This window comes from Pteropus medius, unplaced genomic scaffold (genome assembly GCF_902729225.1).
Source record: "Pteropus medius unplaced genomic scaffold, Ma_sr-lr_union100, whole genome shotgun sequence".
Lineage (NCBI taxonomy): Eukaryota > Metazoa > Chordata > Mammalia > Chiroptera > Pteropodidae > Pteropus > Pteropus medius.
Genome location: NW_024340849.1, coordinates 33,983,165 through 34,002,377, shown reverse-complemented (window position 1 = coordinate 34,002,377; position 19,213 = coordinate 33,983,165). Strand labels below are relative to the sequence as shown.

Here is a 19,213-nt window from a genome sequence, read left to right as displayed (position 1 = left end):
TAGCTGTCCCATTGTGAGGCAGCTCTGTGGTAAGGAGCTGAGATCTATTGACAATAACATGAATGAAATTGGAAGGAAATCCCTCCATCTGCAAATGAGCCTTCATATGAGCCCACAGCCCAGCTGACAGCTTAACCGTAACTTCATGCAAAATCTTGAGCCAGAGGCATTTGGCTAAGCCACGAACTTATTTCTGACCCACAGATACTTAAAAGTAATAAATATCAACTTAATACTTGGAACAATAATTACTGTTTTAAGCTTCTAAGTTTGGGAGTAATTTGTTAGTCAGTACCAAATAACAAATAATTTATAGGCTAAAAATAGTAGGACATAATCATCTAGTAGCTTTTATGGGTCTACCTGGGTTGCCAGTCAAGGCCTGAATTTATCCCTATTACTGTTAATACTATATAAAAGAGAGATGAACCTACTCTGAGTACAGAGACTAGAGGAAGGTGTCAACTAACTTACATTAGTTTTTAAACAAATACCCCTTATTCTGACCATAAACTTTAGTTTACCATAATATATATATATTATGGTATATCATATATCATATATCATATATATATATATGATATATATATATATATCATATATATATATATATCACACCACAGAGAAAAGAAATAATGCATATAAAATTATTTTGAGTGCCTGATTTCCATAAGCTTAACTTGGAGTTAAATATATACAAATAAGTCATTCCATTAAGGCACAGTGCAAATAAGTGTCAGAGTGGTGTACTATACTGAATAGTTACTCCAGCTAATTTGAAACATCGAAATCTTATTTTATTTTATTATAACTGAAATTTTTTCATGCTCCCTTTCCTGCTCAGCATAGGGGAAATTATTTTTAGATCTACCTGGAAAATTCAATCCAAATCAATAATCTTTATTCTACCCTGGGTAATAAAATATTAGATTCTCTCAGGAATATTCAATCAAATTCAAGTATCATTCTCTCAGCCATTGTTCATAATTCAAAGTTTTCTTTCTGAATTTTCTCCCCAATTCTCCATGCTTGCTCTTTGTCTGAAAACAAAGAAAACAGTGAAGAAAAGGCATCTGCTTCTGTGTTTGAGGGAATGTGAAGTTGTATGGTTTGTTCATTGTCATTTCTCTATGGCTCTAACATATGACATTTTCATGTCACCCTGTATTACTTCTGATGCTAGTAGCCAATAGTGCAGACCATCTTGTAAAACATTTGATAGTTCTGAGCACTCAGCTGGGTGCCCTCTGCAGTCCTCCAGCACAGGAAAGTCTATATGAATGTATCACAGATTTTCTTTGCCTCCCTGAGCTATCTTTTGGTGAGCAGCAAGCTGGTTCAAGTGCTAGCCAGTGTCCATTCTCTTCTGTGAGTTTATCAGAAATCTTGGAGTCAATGCCATCCTAACTACAATTCACATGCGTGATCGTCAGTTTCTAAGGTGGTCCCCAACGGTGGGGTGAGGGGAATCTCTCTCTCACTCTCTCTCTCTCCTTCTCTGACTGCTTACTCTAAGGGAAGTCAGGCGCCATGTTAGGTAACAGTCCTAAGGAAATTTCCATGTGGCAAGGAACTGAAGGACTCAAGTCAACAGCCCGCACAAAGTGAAGGACTTGCAGGGATTTCCCTCAGTCCAACAGTCCATGATGAACAGAGCCCCCATGGACAAGCTTGGAAGTGGAACTGACACCAGTAGAGACCACAAATCTTCAGTAGAGACCACAACCCTTGCTGACAGCTTGAATACTGCCATCTTACGAGAGACCTTGAACTAGAGATACCTCGCTAGGCCAGGCCTAGGTGTTTGAACTACAGACACTATGATAATAAATGTTTGTTTTATAAGTACCAAGTTTTAGAGTAATTTGTTAAAGCAATAGACAACTAATATACCATGCCACCCTGTGTGTGTTCTATATTACTTCTCCCAAGCCCCTGCATCACTGGAAGTTTCTAAGGGCCATTTAATATCTAATTGCAGATTATAAACTGGGACCATGCGTTCTCTCAGAAACTATTCCTAAACTCCAAGAGAGATTATTTTGGTATGGCAAGTCCTTATAGAGTGATATATTAAACATTCTTCTACCCATACCCCTACACAAAGGAGAAGAAAAGACAAATTAATGGCCTAAGGCTTTAGAGACACTATTATCCAAATCTCTCCCATCTCTATCCCACTAATAACCATACTCCTTTTTTCATATCTTGTATGGTAAAGGCTGCAAAAATAGCTCTTTCTTACTTGAAACATTGTAGATTGAGAAAGCCCTGAACCAGGAACATGATTTCCTTTTTATTTAGCTGTCTGAAATAACATGTCATTATCCTCAGATATGAACTCCCTCCACAGTTATTCATATATTCTCCACACAGGCATCACGAAGAGACAGACAACTAGTAAAGCAGGAAAGCAGGGAAAGAAACCACTTATGATAACTTACATTATAATGTAGCAGAATTCTCCAAGGAAGAGATCAATGGAATCTGGTCTTGTGGATGAGGTGGGATTTGTACTGAGCCTTAAAGGATTGGAGGATTTGCATAAATAGACTGGAGGTTTATTATCATTTCAGAAAGAAAAAAAACAACAAAAAAAAAGCTTGTGCAAAGGATACTAAGACCAAAACTGCATTTGGGGACATAATGGGAAGAAGAATCTTATAAAAAATAGTGTTGCCTGTTGGGCAGCTGAAAGAAAAAGATTTCTATAGCTCTGGATTGTTCAGAAAGTCTGCCCATTATCTGTAGACAAAGGGATGTTTTTGAGTAGAAAAATAAGACAATTAAATTTTAACTGATTAAATTGATTAAATGGCAATTGATAACCAAATATAATTATTTATTGGGTGCCTTCTATGCATCAAGCATAAAACTGAAAGTACAATGATCATCAGAGTAGCTATAGTGGCTACCCTCATAGAGCTTATCATCAATGGTGGAAGATCATAGTTATACAAATAAAGCACAATTTATTATGCAAAAATGCTAGGAAGTTGAAATTCATTGGGACATGTAAGGCTGTAATGGAAGAATTTTATGGAATTAGGCTTTCTAAAGATTTTTTTAATGACACTTTTTGCTTTGAGATAATTATAGATTCACATGTAGTTCTAAGAAGTAGTATAGAGAGAATTCATGTATTCTTTCCCCAATTTCTCCAGTGCTAACATCTCGACTAACTATATTGCAATATCACAACCAGTATATGGGCATTGATACAGTAAAGATGCAGAACATTTTCATCACAAGGATTCTCATGTCGCCTTCTTTAGCCACATCTACTTTCTTCCTGCCTCAACCCATTATTATTAATGTTCGGCAACCACTATTCTGGTCTCAATTTCTAGAATGTGTACGTTTCAAAACTGCTATGTAAATGGAATCATAAATTATATAGTAACTTTGTTGATTGGCTTTTCATACTCTGAAAAATTTTCTGGAGTTTCATACAGATTTTTGCAAATACAGTTCCTTGGTATAGATGTATCACAGTTTACTATTATTTTTTTGACTGCCAAATCTTTACATTTCCTTCAATAATGTGTGAGTGATCCTGTTTCTCACATCCTTACCAGCATTTGACGTTGTCACTCTTTTTTATTTTATCTATTCTGATAGGTATGTAGAGAACCCATTGTGGTTGTAATTTCATCTTCCAAATTGCTGAAAATGTTGAACATCTTTTTATGCGCTTACTTGCTATCTCAATATTATACACACACACACACACACACACATATACACATATATATGTATGTATACATATGGTTTGCAATTCTTTTCACCCAATCCATACCTTCCTTTTCATTCTCTTAAAAGTGTTTTTCACACAGCAAAAAAAAATTAAATTTTTATTAGGTCTACATCATTTTTCCTTTTATGTGTCATGCTTTTAGGGTTAAATCTAAGAACTCTGCTTAGTCTTAAATAGTGAAGATTTTTTCCTTGTTTTTTCCTAAAAGTTTTATAGTTTTACATCTTCCTTTAAGTCCATAATGCATATTGAGTGAATTTTTTATAGTGTGAGAAATTTAAATTGAATTTTTTTCCATCTATAGATGTCTAATTACTCTAGTACCATTTATTGAAAAAGCTCTCTTTTCTCCATTTAATTTATTTTACACCTTTGTTAAAAATCAGTTAGAAATACTTATGTGGGTTGATTTCTGTTTTCTAAATTTTATTCCATTGACCATGTTTCTATCCCTCTGATAATAACACACTATCTTGGTTACTTTAGCTATTAGTAAATCTTGTAATTAAGTAGTCTGATTCTTTTATTCTTTTCTATCAGAAAAATATTCGGTTTTACCTTCATTTTCTTATGTAAATTTTAAAGTAATCTTTATATGTCTATGAAATACCTTGCTAGGATTTTGATAGGATTACAATAAGCCTATATATAAATTTGGAGACAATTGACATCCTCACTATGTCAAATCTTCCGAACAATTAACATGCTACATCTCTCTATTTATATGGATCATCTTTGTCTTCTTTCATCAACATTTTGTAATTTTTGGCATACAAATTCTATACATTTTTGTTAAATTTAAATCTAATATATATATTTTTCATTTTTCTTTGATGATTTTAAATGGCATGGTAGTCTTTCCATTTTAGAATTCATATGTTCATTACTGATAGATAACCTTGACTTTCTTGCCTTATAGAACTGGATAAAATGTCCAGCACTATGTTGAAGATGAGTGGTTAATGCAGACATTCTCACACTGCCCTCCCAGTCTTAAAGAAAAAGCATCAGTGTTTCACCTTTAAGTGTAATGTTACCTGTAGATATTTTATAGATTTCCTTTATTCATTAAGTGAAGGACATTATTCTTTATTCCTATTTTTCTGAGAGATTTTATCTTAAATGGGCATTGAGTTTTGTCAAATCCTTTTTCTACAGATAGATATGATGTGATATTCCTACTTTAGCTTCTTAATATGTAGAATTACAGTGATTAATTTTTGAAAATTGAAAGAGGCTTACATTCCTGGAATAAATTTTACTTGGTCATGGTATATAATCCTCTTTATATGTTGCTGAATTCTATATGCTAATATTTTGTTAATGGATTTTGCATCTACATTCATAAGATCTATTGGTCTGTAGTTTTCTTTTCTTTTTTTTGTACTGTCTTTTGATAGTTGTGGTATCAGAGTAATAATAGCTTCATACAATGAATTGGGAAGTGCTCCTTCCTCTTTCATTTTTCTGAAAGAGATAGTGTAAAAATGGTGGTAATTCTCTAAACATTTTGTAGAGTTTTTCAGTGAAACCACATTGACCTCAATTTTCTTTTTTGAGAGTTTTTAAATGATAAATTCAATATCCTTTATAGTTATAAATTTTTCCAATAAACTATTTCATATTTGCTGAGTGGTAGTTATCTACATTTTTCAAAGACTTGGTTTATTTCATCTAAGTTTTCTCATTTATGCATGTAAAGTTGTTTATAGTATTACCTTATCATTCTTTTGATGTCTACTTGGACTGTACTGATATCTTTTCTATTTTATTCCTGATATTGGTAATTTACATCTTCTCACTTTTATTCTTTGTCAGTTCTCCTATAGGTTTGTCAAATTTAATAACTTTTCCAAATAAATAGTTTTGTCTCATTGATTTTCACTATTGTTCTTAACTTTTCCATTTTATTAATATCTGCTGTTAGTATTATTTTCTCCTTGTGCATGATTTGAGTTTATTTTGCTCTTTTTTTTCAAGTTCTTAAAGTAAGAATTTGGTATTTAGAGTACTGATTTGTTTGAGAGTTCTCTTCTTTTTTTTTTTGTAGCTGTTCTTTACATATACCTGAGTGGTCTGATTTTTCTTTATTTCCTTATGCATTTTTTTTTTTAGGCAAGGCAACCCTTGGTTGACCTCACATATTGCAAGGAACTTGTCAGCTTATGATCTCTTATTTTTTTTATTTTTTATGGCCTACAACACCTGGTCTTCTGAGGTGGTCTCCCATCCAAGTACTAACCAGGCCCGATCCTGCTTAGCTTCTGAGATCAGACGAGATTGGGCTTATTTGTTCAGGGTAGCATGGCTGTAGACTCTTTATGCAATTTTAATCACAATATCATACAATATTATATTTCAGGAGTACAACATAGTGATTAGACAGCCATACAACCCACAAAGTGATAACCTCAATAAACCTAGTACTCATATGCCACTGTACATAGTTATTACAATGTCATTGACTAAGTTTCTTCTTCTATACTTTATATCTTCATGACTATTTTGTAACTACCATTTTTTACTTCTAAATTCCATCCCCCTTTTTTACCTACCCCTCCATCCCTCTCCTATCTGGTAACCCTCAAAATATTCTCTGTATCTATGAGATTGTTTCTGTTTGTTGTTGTTGTCATTTTATTTTGTTCTTTAGATTCCACATGTACATGAAATCATGGCATTTGTCTGTATCTGACCTATGCCACTTAGCACAATACCCTCTATGTCCATCATGAAATATCTTTTCTCATCATTTACTTTTAGTCTGTGTGTGTCTTTTAATCTGAAGTGAGTCTCTTGTAGGCAGCATATGTAAAAGTCTTGTTTAGCCACTCTATCTTTTGATTGGAGCATTTAATCTAGTTATATTTAAAGTAATTATTGATAGATATGTAGTTATTGCCATTTTGTTATTCTTTTCTTTTTCCTTCTTTTTCTTCTTAAAGAAGTGATTACATTTCCTGTAATTCTGGTTTGGTATTGATGAACTCCTTTAGCTTTTTCTTGTCTGGAAAGCTCTTTATCTGTCCTTTGATTCTAAATGATAACTGTTCTGGATAGAGTCATTTTTGTTGTAGGTCCTTGCTTTTCATCACTTTGAATATTTCACACCAATACCTCTGGCCTGCAGAGTTTCTGTTGAGAAATCAACTGACACACTTGTAAAAGTGCTCTCATAGGTAACTAATTGATTTTCTCTTGCTGCTTTTAAGATTCTTTCTTTGTCTTTAATCTTTGGCACTTTAATTATGATGTGTCTTGGTTTGGGCCTCTTTAGGTTCATCTTGGTTGGGACTCTATGTGCTTCCTCAGCTTATATGTTCATTTTCTTCACCAGGTTAGGAAAGTTTTCCATCATTATTTCTTGAACTCTCTCTCTCTTCTCCTTCTGGTATTTCTATGATGTGAATGTTGGAATACTTGATGTTGTCCAAGAGGTCCCTTAAAGTATCCTCATTTTTAAAATTTTTTCTTCATGTTACTATTCTGATCAGATGTTTTCTCCTACCTTATCTTCTAAATCACTGATTCAATCCTGTTTCATCAAACCTACTGTTGATTTTCTCTAATGTATTCTTTATTTCAATTATTATATTATTCATTTCTGACTGGATCTTTTTTATGTTTCTTATCTCCATTTTTAAGTTTCCTATTTCTTTGTTGAAGTTCTCACCGAGATCATTGAGCATTCTTATAACTAGTGTTTTGAACTCTGCATCCGGTAGATTGTTAGTTTCCATTTTATTTAGTTTATTTCTGGAGCTTTGTTCTGTTCTTTCATTTGAGACATGTTTCTTTGTCTCCCCATTTTGGCTGCCTCCCTATGTTTGTTTTTATGTATTAGGCAGGACAGCAATATCTTCTGGTCTTAGTAGAGTAACCTTATGTAGTAGACGTCCTGTGAAGCCTAGTGGTGCAGTCTCCCTGGTTACATGAGGTGGGTACTCCAGGTGTGTCCCTTGTAAGGGTTGTACTTCCCCTCCTGTTGTAGTTGAGCATTGATTGCTGTTTGCACATAAATGGGAGGGATTGACTATAAGCTGATTAGTTTTAAGGACTGGCCATGACTACAGTGGAGGAGCTGCTATGCTGAAACTGATTCTATAGAGAAGGATTTGCTTTAGCAAGGTTCTGGCGCCTTCCCAGTCTCCCCTTTGGATGTGTTGTCCTCAGATATAGCTCTGGGTGGTGCTTTAGCTTGGTCTGAAGCCAACCACTGGGAGTGCCGGTCCTAGTGCTTCTGGAAGGGGCCTGTAACAAACCAAGTTTAGCTGCAGTTTGTGCCCTGCTGAGGGCCTTCTGGCATGAGCCACCAAGCAATCCACAGATAGCTGCCACTCTCGCTGAGCTTGGAGGTACTTTGAGAGGCCAAACTGTGAATCGAGACTGCTGCCACTGGTGCCAGTCTCGGGGCTGCTCAGCAAGAAGTACGGGGCACACCAAGGCCAGATGCTGCTTGTTTGGGTTTTTTGAACCTTTGAGAGATTTTAGGAAAGTTCACAGCATGAGTCAAGACAGATCGTTTATATGGAGAAAACACTAGAAGTGGCTTGGGTGGGCCTGCAAGTTTGGTGGGGTGGGGTCTTGGAATCACCAGGACAAGGTAACTAGTGTTAGCTATGTTGATGGAGACTCAGATATGATGGCTGACATCTGCACCCAGGGAAGGTGGAGAAGGCTCAACAAACAATGGATTCTGCCAGCACTTCTTTCTGGGAGAAAGCTGGCCCTTAGCCTTTGACCTAAAGCCTGACAATTCAGTTCCTCCCTGTATATCCCATTCAAGCTGCTGCTGCCCCAGAACTGGAGCTCAGAGCAATTGAATAAGTCATTGAGTAAATTTGTGTGCGGGCCCCTTAAGAGGAGCATCTGGGACGCCGGCAGCCCTTCATCTCATTCAGCCACCATCTCCACTGGTTTTCTCAGCCAGAAGTTGTGGAGACTTCTCTTCCCAGCACTGGAACCGTGGACTGGAGAGCCCAGTGTGGGGCTTGGACTCCTCATTCCTCCAGAGGGACCTCCACAACTGAGTTATTACTCCTGATTTTTAACTGCCACAGGTGGGTCTTGGACCAGCCCATTCCTCATCTCCGTCCCTCCCACTAGTCTTGAGGTGGCTTCTTCTGAATGTCTTTAGTTATAGGACTTCTGTCCAGTTAGACTTCAGGTGATTCTCAGTGATGATTTTTCTGTAGTTTAGTTGTATTTTTCATGCAGTCAGGAGAGGAGGCAAACACAGTGTTTACTTCTTCTGCCATCTTGACCACTAAATCTTCCCTCTTTTCTAAAATATGCATTTGGTGCTATAGATTTTCCTGTCAGCATTGCTAAAGCATCTAAAGTTGAATCTCACAAATTTGGATATATTGTATTTTCATTTGCAATCAGCTAAATCTATTTTTTATTTCCATTGGAATTTTCTCTTTGACCCAAAGATTATTTAGAAAGGTTTTGTTAGTCTCCAAGTCTTCAGAGATTTTGATGATGATGATGATGATGATGATGATGATGATGATTATTGATTTTTAGTTTGACTCCATTTTGGTCAGAGAACACACTGTGTATGATTTCAAATCTTTTAAATTTGGTGAGATTTGTTTAACGGCATAACATATGGTCTATTATGGTATATGTTTTCTGAGCTCTAAAAAGAATGTGTATTCTGATGTTGAGAAGAGTGGTCTGTAGGTGTCAATTAGATTCTGTTGGTTGATGGTATTGTTTAGTTTCTTCTATATGCTTGCTGATTTTATGTTTAATTGTTCTACCATATACTTAGAAAGGTATGTCAAAGTCTTCTTTTAGTTCTATCATATTTGCTTCACATATTTTGCTGCTCTGATTTTTGGTGCATACACCTATAAGATTGCTATGCTTTCTTGGTAGATTGACCTTTTTACCATCATGCAATGTCCCTTTATGTCTCAGGTAATTTTCTTTGCTTTGAAATCTAATTTAGCTAATATTTATATAGCCTCTTCTGCTTTATTTTCATTCATATTTGAATGATATACCTTTCCCTACCATTTATTTTTTAATTGCCTATAACATTATATTTAAAGTGAGTTGCTTAGAGATAGCATATAGTTGGGTCATGATTTTTCATCCTTTCTGCCAATCTCTATCCTTCAGTTAGCATACTTATATATTTACATTTCATGTAACAATTGATATCTAGGGCTTAAATCTGCTACTTTATTTAGTTGGTTTTTTTTCTGCTTTTTTTTCCTCTGTCTTAATTTTCATGCTTCCTATGTTTACATGAAGATATTTTAGAATATTATTTAGAATATGATTTATCTAACATGTTTTTGAGTTTATCTCTTTGTATAGCTTTCTTAGTGGTTGCTCTAGGTATTTATAATATAATTTTTGTATCATTCTTCAAATATAATTTAGAAGACTAAGAGAATAATAATTCTTTTATTTATCCACATTTTTGTTTACCACATTGTGAGTTTTTTTCCCCTTTGATGTTTCCCAATTTTTTTTTACTTATGATTTATTTTTTTTTAGAGAGTTTTCTCTATTCATTCTTTTAGGTCTACTGGTGAAAGATTCTTTTAATTTACTTTCATCTGAGAATGTTTTTATTTTTCTCTTCATTTCTGGAGAATACTCTCCCTGGGCATAGAACTCTAGATTGATAATTTTCTTTCAGCAGTTGTAAAATGTTAGGACACTGCCTTCTGACATCTTTGTTTCCTGATGAGAAGTCCTCTGTCATTCAAACATTTTATTGGTAACATCATTTCTTTTGCACTGCCTTCAAGATTTTTTCTATGTCTTTAGTTTTCAGAAGTTTAATTACATTTCTTGGTATAGAATTCTTTGGGTTTGATCTATTTTGGAGTTTGCTCAGTTTCTTGAACCTTGTTAAATGTGGATATTTTTCAGCCATTACTTCTTTAGTACTTTTTTTTTTAAATCTCTATACTTTCTTTCCTCTTCTTCCACAAATCTGCAATGTATTTTAAAGGGTAATTGGAAGTCACAATCAAGTTTCAATCAAGGAACTTGTATCATTAAGCTTTTAATAAGAAACAGACCATCTACAACTTAGTGGCTTAAAACAACAATAATTAATTAGCTCACAACATTGTAAACTGACAATTTGGGCTGGTCTCAGTAGAGCAGTTTTTTTGCTGGTCTCTGCTGGTCTTACTTATGCATCTTCGGTTATCTGCTAGATTGGCTAGAGGCTGGTTGGTGTAGAAGATTTGCAATGAGATGGCTTGTCTCTACTTTAAGTGTCCCCTTGCTTTTCAGCAGACTAAACTGAGCTTTCTCATATGGAGGTGGAAGTGTTACGAAAAATGAGAAGCAAGCTCCAATGTGTAAGTGCTTTTCAAGACTCTGCTATTGGTATGCTTGCTAATAGCTCATTGGCCAGAGCCAGTTGCATAGCCGACCTAAATTAAAGGAATGGAAAACTATATTCTTACTTTCAATGGCAAGGGAAGATTTTTGCAATCCAGGCCAGGACTGTTATGATCAGATTCATCTTTTTAAAAGGGTATTTGAGACTGTGAAAAGTATTATTTGTAGGAAGCAAGAGTTAAGGACGAGAGATCAGTTTAAATAGAAAGAGAGAGAAAATTGGAGATTTAAAATATGCTTAGGGGCTAGCATTGACAAGTGATTGATTATGCATGAGCAGAAGAGAAAGAATGTGACATGCATTACTATTAGGTTTCTGTCTTGAGAAATTTGGTGAATAGTAGTGACACTTATTGAATTGGGAACCCTATAAGTGGCAAGATAAAGACAAAGATAATGAGTTTAGTTTGGGATAAATTTTATTTGAGATACTGAAAGGCATCCATGCGGAAATATTGACTATGTAGTTCAGTATAGGGCAAGGTTCTTAGAAAAGAGTTTTGGACTGAAGAAAAAAAATCTGTGAGTTATCAACTTATTGACCATATCTTTGACTGTGGAAATGAGTGAGTTAGATGCTAATATCCATAAGAGTTGTGTGGTTCTGAAAATATAAAGGATGGAACAAATGCAGGATTCCATTAAGTTCAACAATCTTTAGCAGTAGGCACAGAGATATTTTCTTATATTACTATTTTATTAAGCACAAATATCTTTAGTATTTGTTTAAAAGATTAGTGTATTCTTAATAGACAAAAAGTACAACATATAATCTTAGTTATCACCCATGATGGGAGCTACAAAATTCTGTGAGTAGAGAGAAGAGTCAGGTGAATGTATATTTATAACAAGGAGTCAGGGCTATATGGTCACAAGATCATATCCCTCCCTATATTATGTAATTATTGATATAACAATTCTAAATAAGCCTCATAAGTCTGATCAGGTTTGCTGACAAGAATTCACTCAGTAAAGTGATGAGAAGATAGTACTCAAAAACATTTGGGATTGTATTTAACTTAGTTTCAAGAATTAAACTGGATTTCTGAAGTTCAGAGATCATGGCCAGCCAAAATTTTTGGCCATATGTCACTTTTGTCATATGTGTACATTTCTTAGTGTGTATGCATCTTTAAACTCTTGGGGGATTTAGAATAAAGTACAGATATATTTTTAAGAGAAGTAAAGCAAGATGTTTTTATCTTGGAATGAAATCTATACAGAATCTATACTAGAATAAGGTACAGATATATTTTTAAGAGAAGTAAAGCAAGATGTTTTTATCTTGGAATGAAATCTATACATCATTTCTTTTTTGTATATGTGAAATTTAATAGAATTTGGCATGTTTGAGTGCTAGCCTTGTCAATACAATTAAAATGGTATTGAGTAACCGATTTGTAAGTAGAAATCTTACTAAGTTTATGTACAATATATTATAAACATTTATACAAACCTAAATTGTACTATATTTATGTTAATATCTTAGATTTTTAAAAATGTCTAATACTTGATAAGGCTTTTCATTAGAAAATAAAAATGCTTAAAATAAGTCCAAAATATATTTTATTTATAAATTATGTTTAAAATGCTTGAAATTATTAACTATCTTTGTAAATGTGACCAAGTCATATTTAAAAGCCCTTTAAATATGATTGCTTTTCTAGAATTATAAGTTGAATAGATTTGCTAGTTGAACTTTAGTAGCTAGTAAGTGCTTTAAATTTGTAACTTTGGACAATTATAAATTTAAAATCATAAAACTCTGTAAAGTCGTTTTTACATAGAAAATCTACCCTTGAACTCATGACAAGGAAATAAGTTAGAAGATGGTGGCATGAAATGAGGAAATCAGCTACCTAGAGGCAAAAGGAGAGAGGACTTTGGAGATATTAATACAATGGGATCTGAAATGATACAAAATACTAAACTATAACCAGAATGAAATGCTGGGGATTTTGGGAGGGAATAAACTTTGGGCTGTATAATGTCTAAAGAGGTTATTATTAAATACCATATACAAGAATAAAACCAATATTGACAGCTAGCAAACAAAAGAGTAAGTAGTTGATCGTACTTATCCTCCCACTGGGCCATCTGGAACTCCATTTTATTTGCAACAAACTTCCATTCCCTTCATTTACTCCCTCCATCTCCAATCTTGCATAAGGAGGGGTGAGAAGAGTTGTGAAAATAAGCCTGTCTGCATTGTTCAGGGTGGTATAGGGGAATGGGTGTTCAGAGCAAACCATGAGCTCATGAGAGCTAATTTTAAATCACTCCACATGAAGCCAGATCATTGTTTTATCCCTTCCTTTCCCCAAAACTGGAAAGATATATTAGGTGCCCTCCTTGTTTTATATTCTCTCATTCACAACATGATTCTCTGTGCATGTGTAAAATTCCACGTGCCTTTGGGGCTCATGGTATAAAATGATATCATTCCTTTCTCTTATCCTCAATCACTGACATTTGATCACCTTCTCTGCATTCTTTTTGAAAAACAAAATATCATCTGATTAGTTATCCTACTTTTCTTACTAGACTCTTCTGCTATTCTGGGTGACTTCTGTGTCTCCAATATCTTGACCTTGACATTTTCATCTGCGAAGATTACCTTTCTCATTCCAACTCAGCCATTTACTCCCATGACCACATCCTGAACCTTGTTCCTTGGAACTTCTCTGCTTCTGATATCATATAGGTAGGATCCCAGAGATGACCACAACCTCTTAGCATTCCATCCTTCCAAATAGTTATTAAATCTATTTCTTTCCATCCATACCATCATCTACCTATTACTCCTTCATCCAATCATGTTTTTTTCTGGGTCGTTGCTTTCACCTCTTAACTCAACTTGCTGCTTCTGTTTTACAACTCGTTCTTGTCTATTCTCCTATTTTCCATGTTCTTTCTTTATAAGACGGAAATTAGATCAATAGTGTCCAAACTCTTGAACATATGTACTTCAGTTAAGCCCATTTCTTTTTTCCTACTTCAACTTTCATATTACCCCACAGCCATCTTCTACTCCAGCAAGACTGAAATTTATTTAGCTCTCCTAAGATTCCATGTACTCTTACCTCTAATGCTCACATAGTTTGTTTTCTGCCTGAAATGTTCACCTCACCCCTACCCATAAATTTCCCCCCACACAAACTTACTGTACTCTCATTATTGTTCTTTCCTATACATTCTATAGGTCCTAACTTAAATTTTACTTTCTTTATAAAGTTTTTTTTTTTAAATTACCCTAGCTCAGGCACCCAACACTGGACATAATGCCTCTATTTTTATGTTATTAAAGCTTTCTCTACTTTCCAATACTTTGTAGGTTCTTTGATCAACATGAAGTTAGAGATGTTAATAAGAGTTAGAATTTTCTAAACATTTCTTCTCTTTACCATCTATATGTTGTAGCCTGAGGAATAAGGCGATGTTATATTTTAGAAATTATTTCCCAGTTAAGCTAGCATTGTTTCTTCTCTTGATGAAAAATATTTATACCATAAAAAGATGTGCTCGAAGGAAATGGAAATCAATATTTACTGATAATTATGTGATCCTAATATACAATTTTTCACATGTTCCCCTTTGTAGTACTTATATTCATGTATTAAACTTAGCTGTATGTGTTTTAATAAAAACTAACATTTATTAATCATTATATACTACGCACCACGACATTTTGCATGCACTTGCTCATTTGCCTCTTCATACCTTATTAAAAATTAAGAATTACTCCTATTATCACAATTTAATAACTAAGGAAACTGAAGCTGATAAAGCTTAACTTGCTTAAATTTTATAATTTTCCCGGGTGGGGAAACCAAGATGCACAACAGGTAGGTTAGTGCCAGGGCCTGCCCTCCACACCACCTAAAGTTTTTAGCAAAAAGTAACTTCAGTATAAAGGGAGAAATATAGTGGTTTATATGTAAAACAATGTGATTCCAAGAAATCAAGTTTTGAAATGAATTAGGACTCTTATTTACTAGTTCTCAGGCTAGCTTCTATTTCAGTTTTTATTTATTTATTATTACGTGGCCAGCCCATACTATCTGTCATATTGGACATCATTAGACATTTTTGTTTTATATTGATATGATAGACATAGGATGATTTATATAAGATATGGAATTGAAGACACTGTTTGCCACTCTTTTTATCCACTAAAAAGTAACCAAGTATCTTGTGAAAAATACATTTACTTGATGAGGAAGTATCTTATGGCCTACCATAGCAACAAAATTTAGCACCCTGCCAAGAGCTCATTCAAGAACTATGAAATGTATAATCCCAAATCCTTAATTAAGTTCCCTTTCCTATAAATTCCCTGAAGTATAGTCCATTTTACTAATAGCTACAAATATCCTTGGCACAGAAATGACTTCTTTTGTGCTCAACATCACATATGCCAAGGGAATGAGCACAACAACAGCATAGTAAAAGTGAATCTCTAAACTCTGGACTATTAAGTCAAATTCATATAGCCAAGAACAAAACTCATATGAAGAAGGTTTACACAGTGTATGATGGAGATTTGGAGGATGGGGTGGCAGGCTGGGAGGAAGAGGTGAAAAAGGAGAACATGGTTAATGCATTTCCCATTTTAGAACAAGGAGAAGCATCTGCATTTCTACATTTTCTTTCCTTCCTTCCTTCCTTCCTTCCTTCCTTCCTTCCTTCCTTCCTTCCTTCTTTCTTTCCTTCCTTCTTTCCTTCCTTCCTTCTTTCCTTCTGTACTCCCTCTCTCCATCCCTTTCTTTTTTTCTTTTCTTCCTAACTTACATTAGGGATTCAGATGCATGGATCCAAGGGAGAAACATATTTTACTCAAAAGAAGGTACAAACCCTATCAGAAATGCTGGAACCCACAGCTCAATTTAAACAGCAAATTTAGAAATTGTTAACTCATTCCAATCTGTTTATTTAAAAGTAAAGAAATAAAGTATGTGAAAGATTCTTATTCATTCTGTGCTAAAACTCTGCATTAATTATATATTTAGAAATTACTCTTCCTTAAAATGAAAATGATATCAAAAAGGATATCCTTCTAAATTATTATAATTCAATTTTTTTACACAAATCACGAAACAGCATTAAGTATAGGAGATTTATAATAATAATAATAAAACAAATCTTATTTTTACTTTTATTGATATGAATTCTAATAATTTCCTTATTTTCTGGAACTTAAAATTTTCATCTACAAAATGAGAACATTGATACCTTTCCTGATTCACAAAGACTGAAGATCAAATTTGAGAAGGCACTTTGTAAACCCTAAAGGATTATGAACATGTTTGTAATTAAATGGTATGTTCTCTATTATTTTCCCAGCTAAGCCTTAGCAGCACTTGCAATTACTAAATCAGTATTCATGTAGATTATATCATTCAGAAGGCTCCAAGGATCTCTTAATGAGATTATATAAGAGCAAATATTTTATCCAGTATTGAAATGCATCACTTTTGAAAGTTAATGGATCAATTGCCTAATAGCAACAATAACTATAATGGTTTACAACAGAAAGTGGAAATATCTCTTTCAGCTGACATTCTAAAGGGAGTGAGGTAGGAGGGAAACAATTATTCAGAGTGGATAATAGTGCTCAGAAATGCAAAATGTGCCCTGAAATCTTAAATGAGTTCAAGTAGGCAAATGTTTAAAGTTGCATTTATCAAAGCTAAGAGAAACGCTTTTCTTATTGATATTTTAAACATTTTTTAAAAATTTGAATTCTTCACCTTAAAACTTTTTATTTCTTTCAATATAATTTGCTTAAAACTGGCATTTAGCATCTTTGAAATTAAATCATTTATAATTATTTTCTTTTCTAATCTGTTAATGAAGCCATTTTATGGAAGCTAAATCTATATGATTTTGCTGCTATTTGTTTTTTTCCCCCCAGATACCTTTCCATGGAGTGCAATTCTTATGAAAGGATTCTTGAAAGAATAATTTTTTTCAATTCTGTAGTCAAACTGGGAAACCCTGATTACCATACATATTTCTTGAGAATTCATCAATGCATATTAGCATATTAAAAACTTTACATCTTCTTATAGAGAAACATATTTAACTGTTTAAACCACTCTTTTTTCAAATTTCTTTGGCCATGGTAAGGCATAAGTTTCTCGGCTGAAAGACTGCCTAAGCTGGATCCCAGGTTCTAGTTTGACTTATCTATGCCCAAGTTTCCTCACCTATAAAATGTAGATTATCAGAATATGTAGGTTGGGGTTTCTATAAGGATAACCTGAGGTGACATTTGTAAAGTGCTTAGGACATGGCTGGACATATGACTATGTAAGTGTTTGTTAAAAATTGTATAAACTTTCTTTCTTGCCTTATTATTTCAGAGCCCTGATCCTTGAGAGACTTTCCAAACTGGAGAGGGAAATCTAAATTTAATGGTCCCCAAGACTATAGGCTCTGTGAAGCCCAGAGAAGTTAAATAATTTGCTCAAGTCCTGATGGTAGAGATTTAATTCTGGACAGTTTTTGGTCTTGGTCCTTATATGAAACCACTGCATTAAATGCATCTCTGAGGGACAATCAGAAGATCATTATTTCATGTAACTTCTCTTCCAGAAATTTTTATTTCAAGTAAACTTTTTTTTTTTTTCCTAGAGCTCATAAAATATTTCAGGCAGCTAGGACCAGAAGAATTGTGCTATCCTTTCAAAATTGGTCAAATTAATTAACAATGTTGGCTGCCTTTGTCACTTAAGCAAAAGGTAGGAATCAAAATAGAAAGATGAAATTAAATAGAAGGATTTCAACCAAAATCTATCCAAACCTTAACCAAAATAAGAATAACAAGAAAGGAATATAATACATTGACATGGGGCCAGCAGGGAGAGGGGATAGTACATGAAAATAATTTTATGACATTTTAGTTAGCAAGTAAGAGGGAGTGAATGTAATCAATCTTCTGTGATCCTTTCCATGACCTTTTGGTAGTTTTAAGATCATTAGGAAAATATATGTCAAGTCACCACGGTTGCTTCTAGTTAAATTTATGTAATAGCTACAGTTTTCTAACTTTCTGCTTTATACGATTCTTTTTGAGCAAGAAATTAAGAAAATTTTGTGATGTTATTAAGAAGAGAAATGCCTGGAGTTCACCTTATTAAAATGACATAAATAATCTACCTTCTAAGCATACCTAATTGGTTTACTTGGATAGTGTATGTTAAATATTTGTTTTGTAGTTAGTATTGGGCTGGAGTGATAAACAGCCATATATTTCTTCAACACTGTTCCAACATTTTTATAAACTTACAGGGGAATTGTATGTGAGATTTGGAAGAAAAAGAATTAACATAGAAAACATGATTAAATATCATGATGTCAATAGGTAAATTTAAATTTGATCAGATGATGGAGGCCATCCAATGATATAGTCTAAGGAGTTTGTAATGTGATGGGCTGCCTCATGTGCTCGTAATTTGGCTGTTCCTCAGAATGCTGAAGTGGAGGACTCCTGTGATGCTATGCAGTGGGACTTCCTTTGCTGAGTGGAAGGATGAACTAAATCAGTCTCCCACACTGCTCTACTTGCATGACTTGTTCATATTCCACGATCTGCCTTCATTGTTCATGGTCTATACTACACTAGTATTTCCCAAGCTGTGTTACTAACAATATGTTAAAGTAGGCACATTAATATGTATTATGTAAATCCCACACATGAATAAAATCACATGTGAGATTAAAAAATGAAAGCAACAAATGAATAAGACAGAGAGTCACGGACACAGACAACAGTATAATGGTTATTAGAGGGAAGGGGTGAATAAGGGTAAAGGAGATCAAATATATGGTGATGAAAGGAAATTTAAGTTTGAGTGATGAACATACAATGCAATATACATATTTGACATATTATTGAATTATACACTTGAAACATATTAGCCAATGTCATCTCAATAAATTTAATTTAAAATTTTACAAATGAAGAAATAAAAATAGCCAACACACAGAATAAAATAAATATGTATTATATAAAGAAAAAAATTTAACCAAGTTAAGCTGGTATATGGAGAGTTAGGCCAAATAATGTAAATC

General features: G+C 33.9%; 1 pseudogene; it reads right to left on the bottom strand.

Annotated features, from left to right (window-relative positions):
- Positions 1 to 5,950: 5,950 nt before the first annotated feature.
- On the bottom strand, positions 5,951 to 6,073 carry LOC120590463 (uncharacterized; annotated as a pseudogene).
- Between the last annotated feature and the right edge of the window lie 13,140 nt (positions 6,074 to 19,213).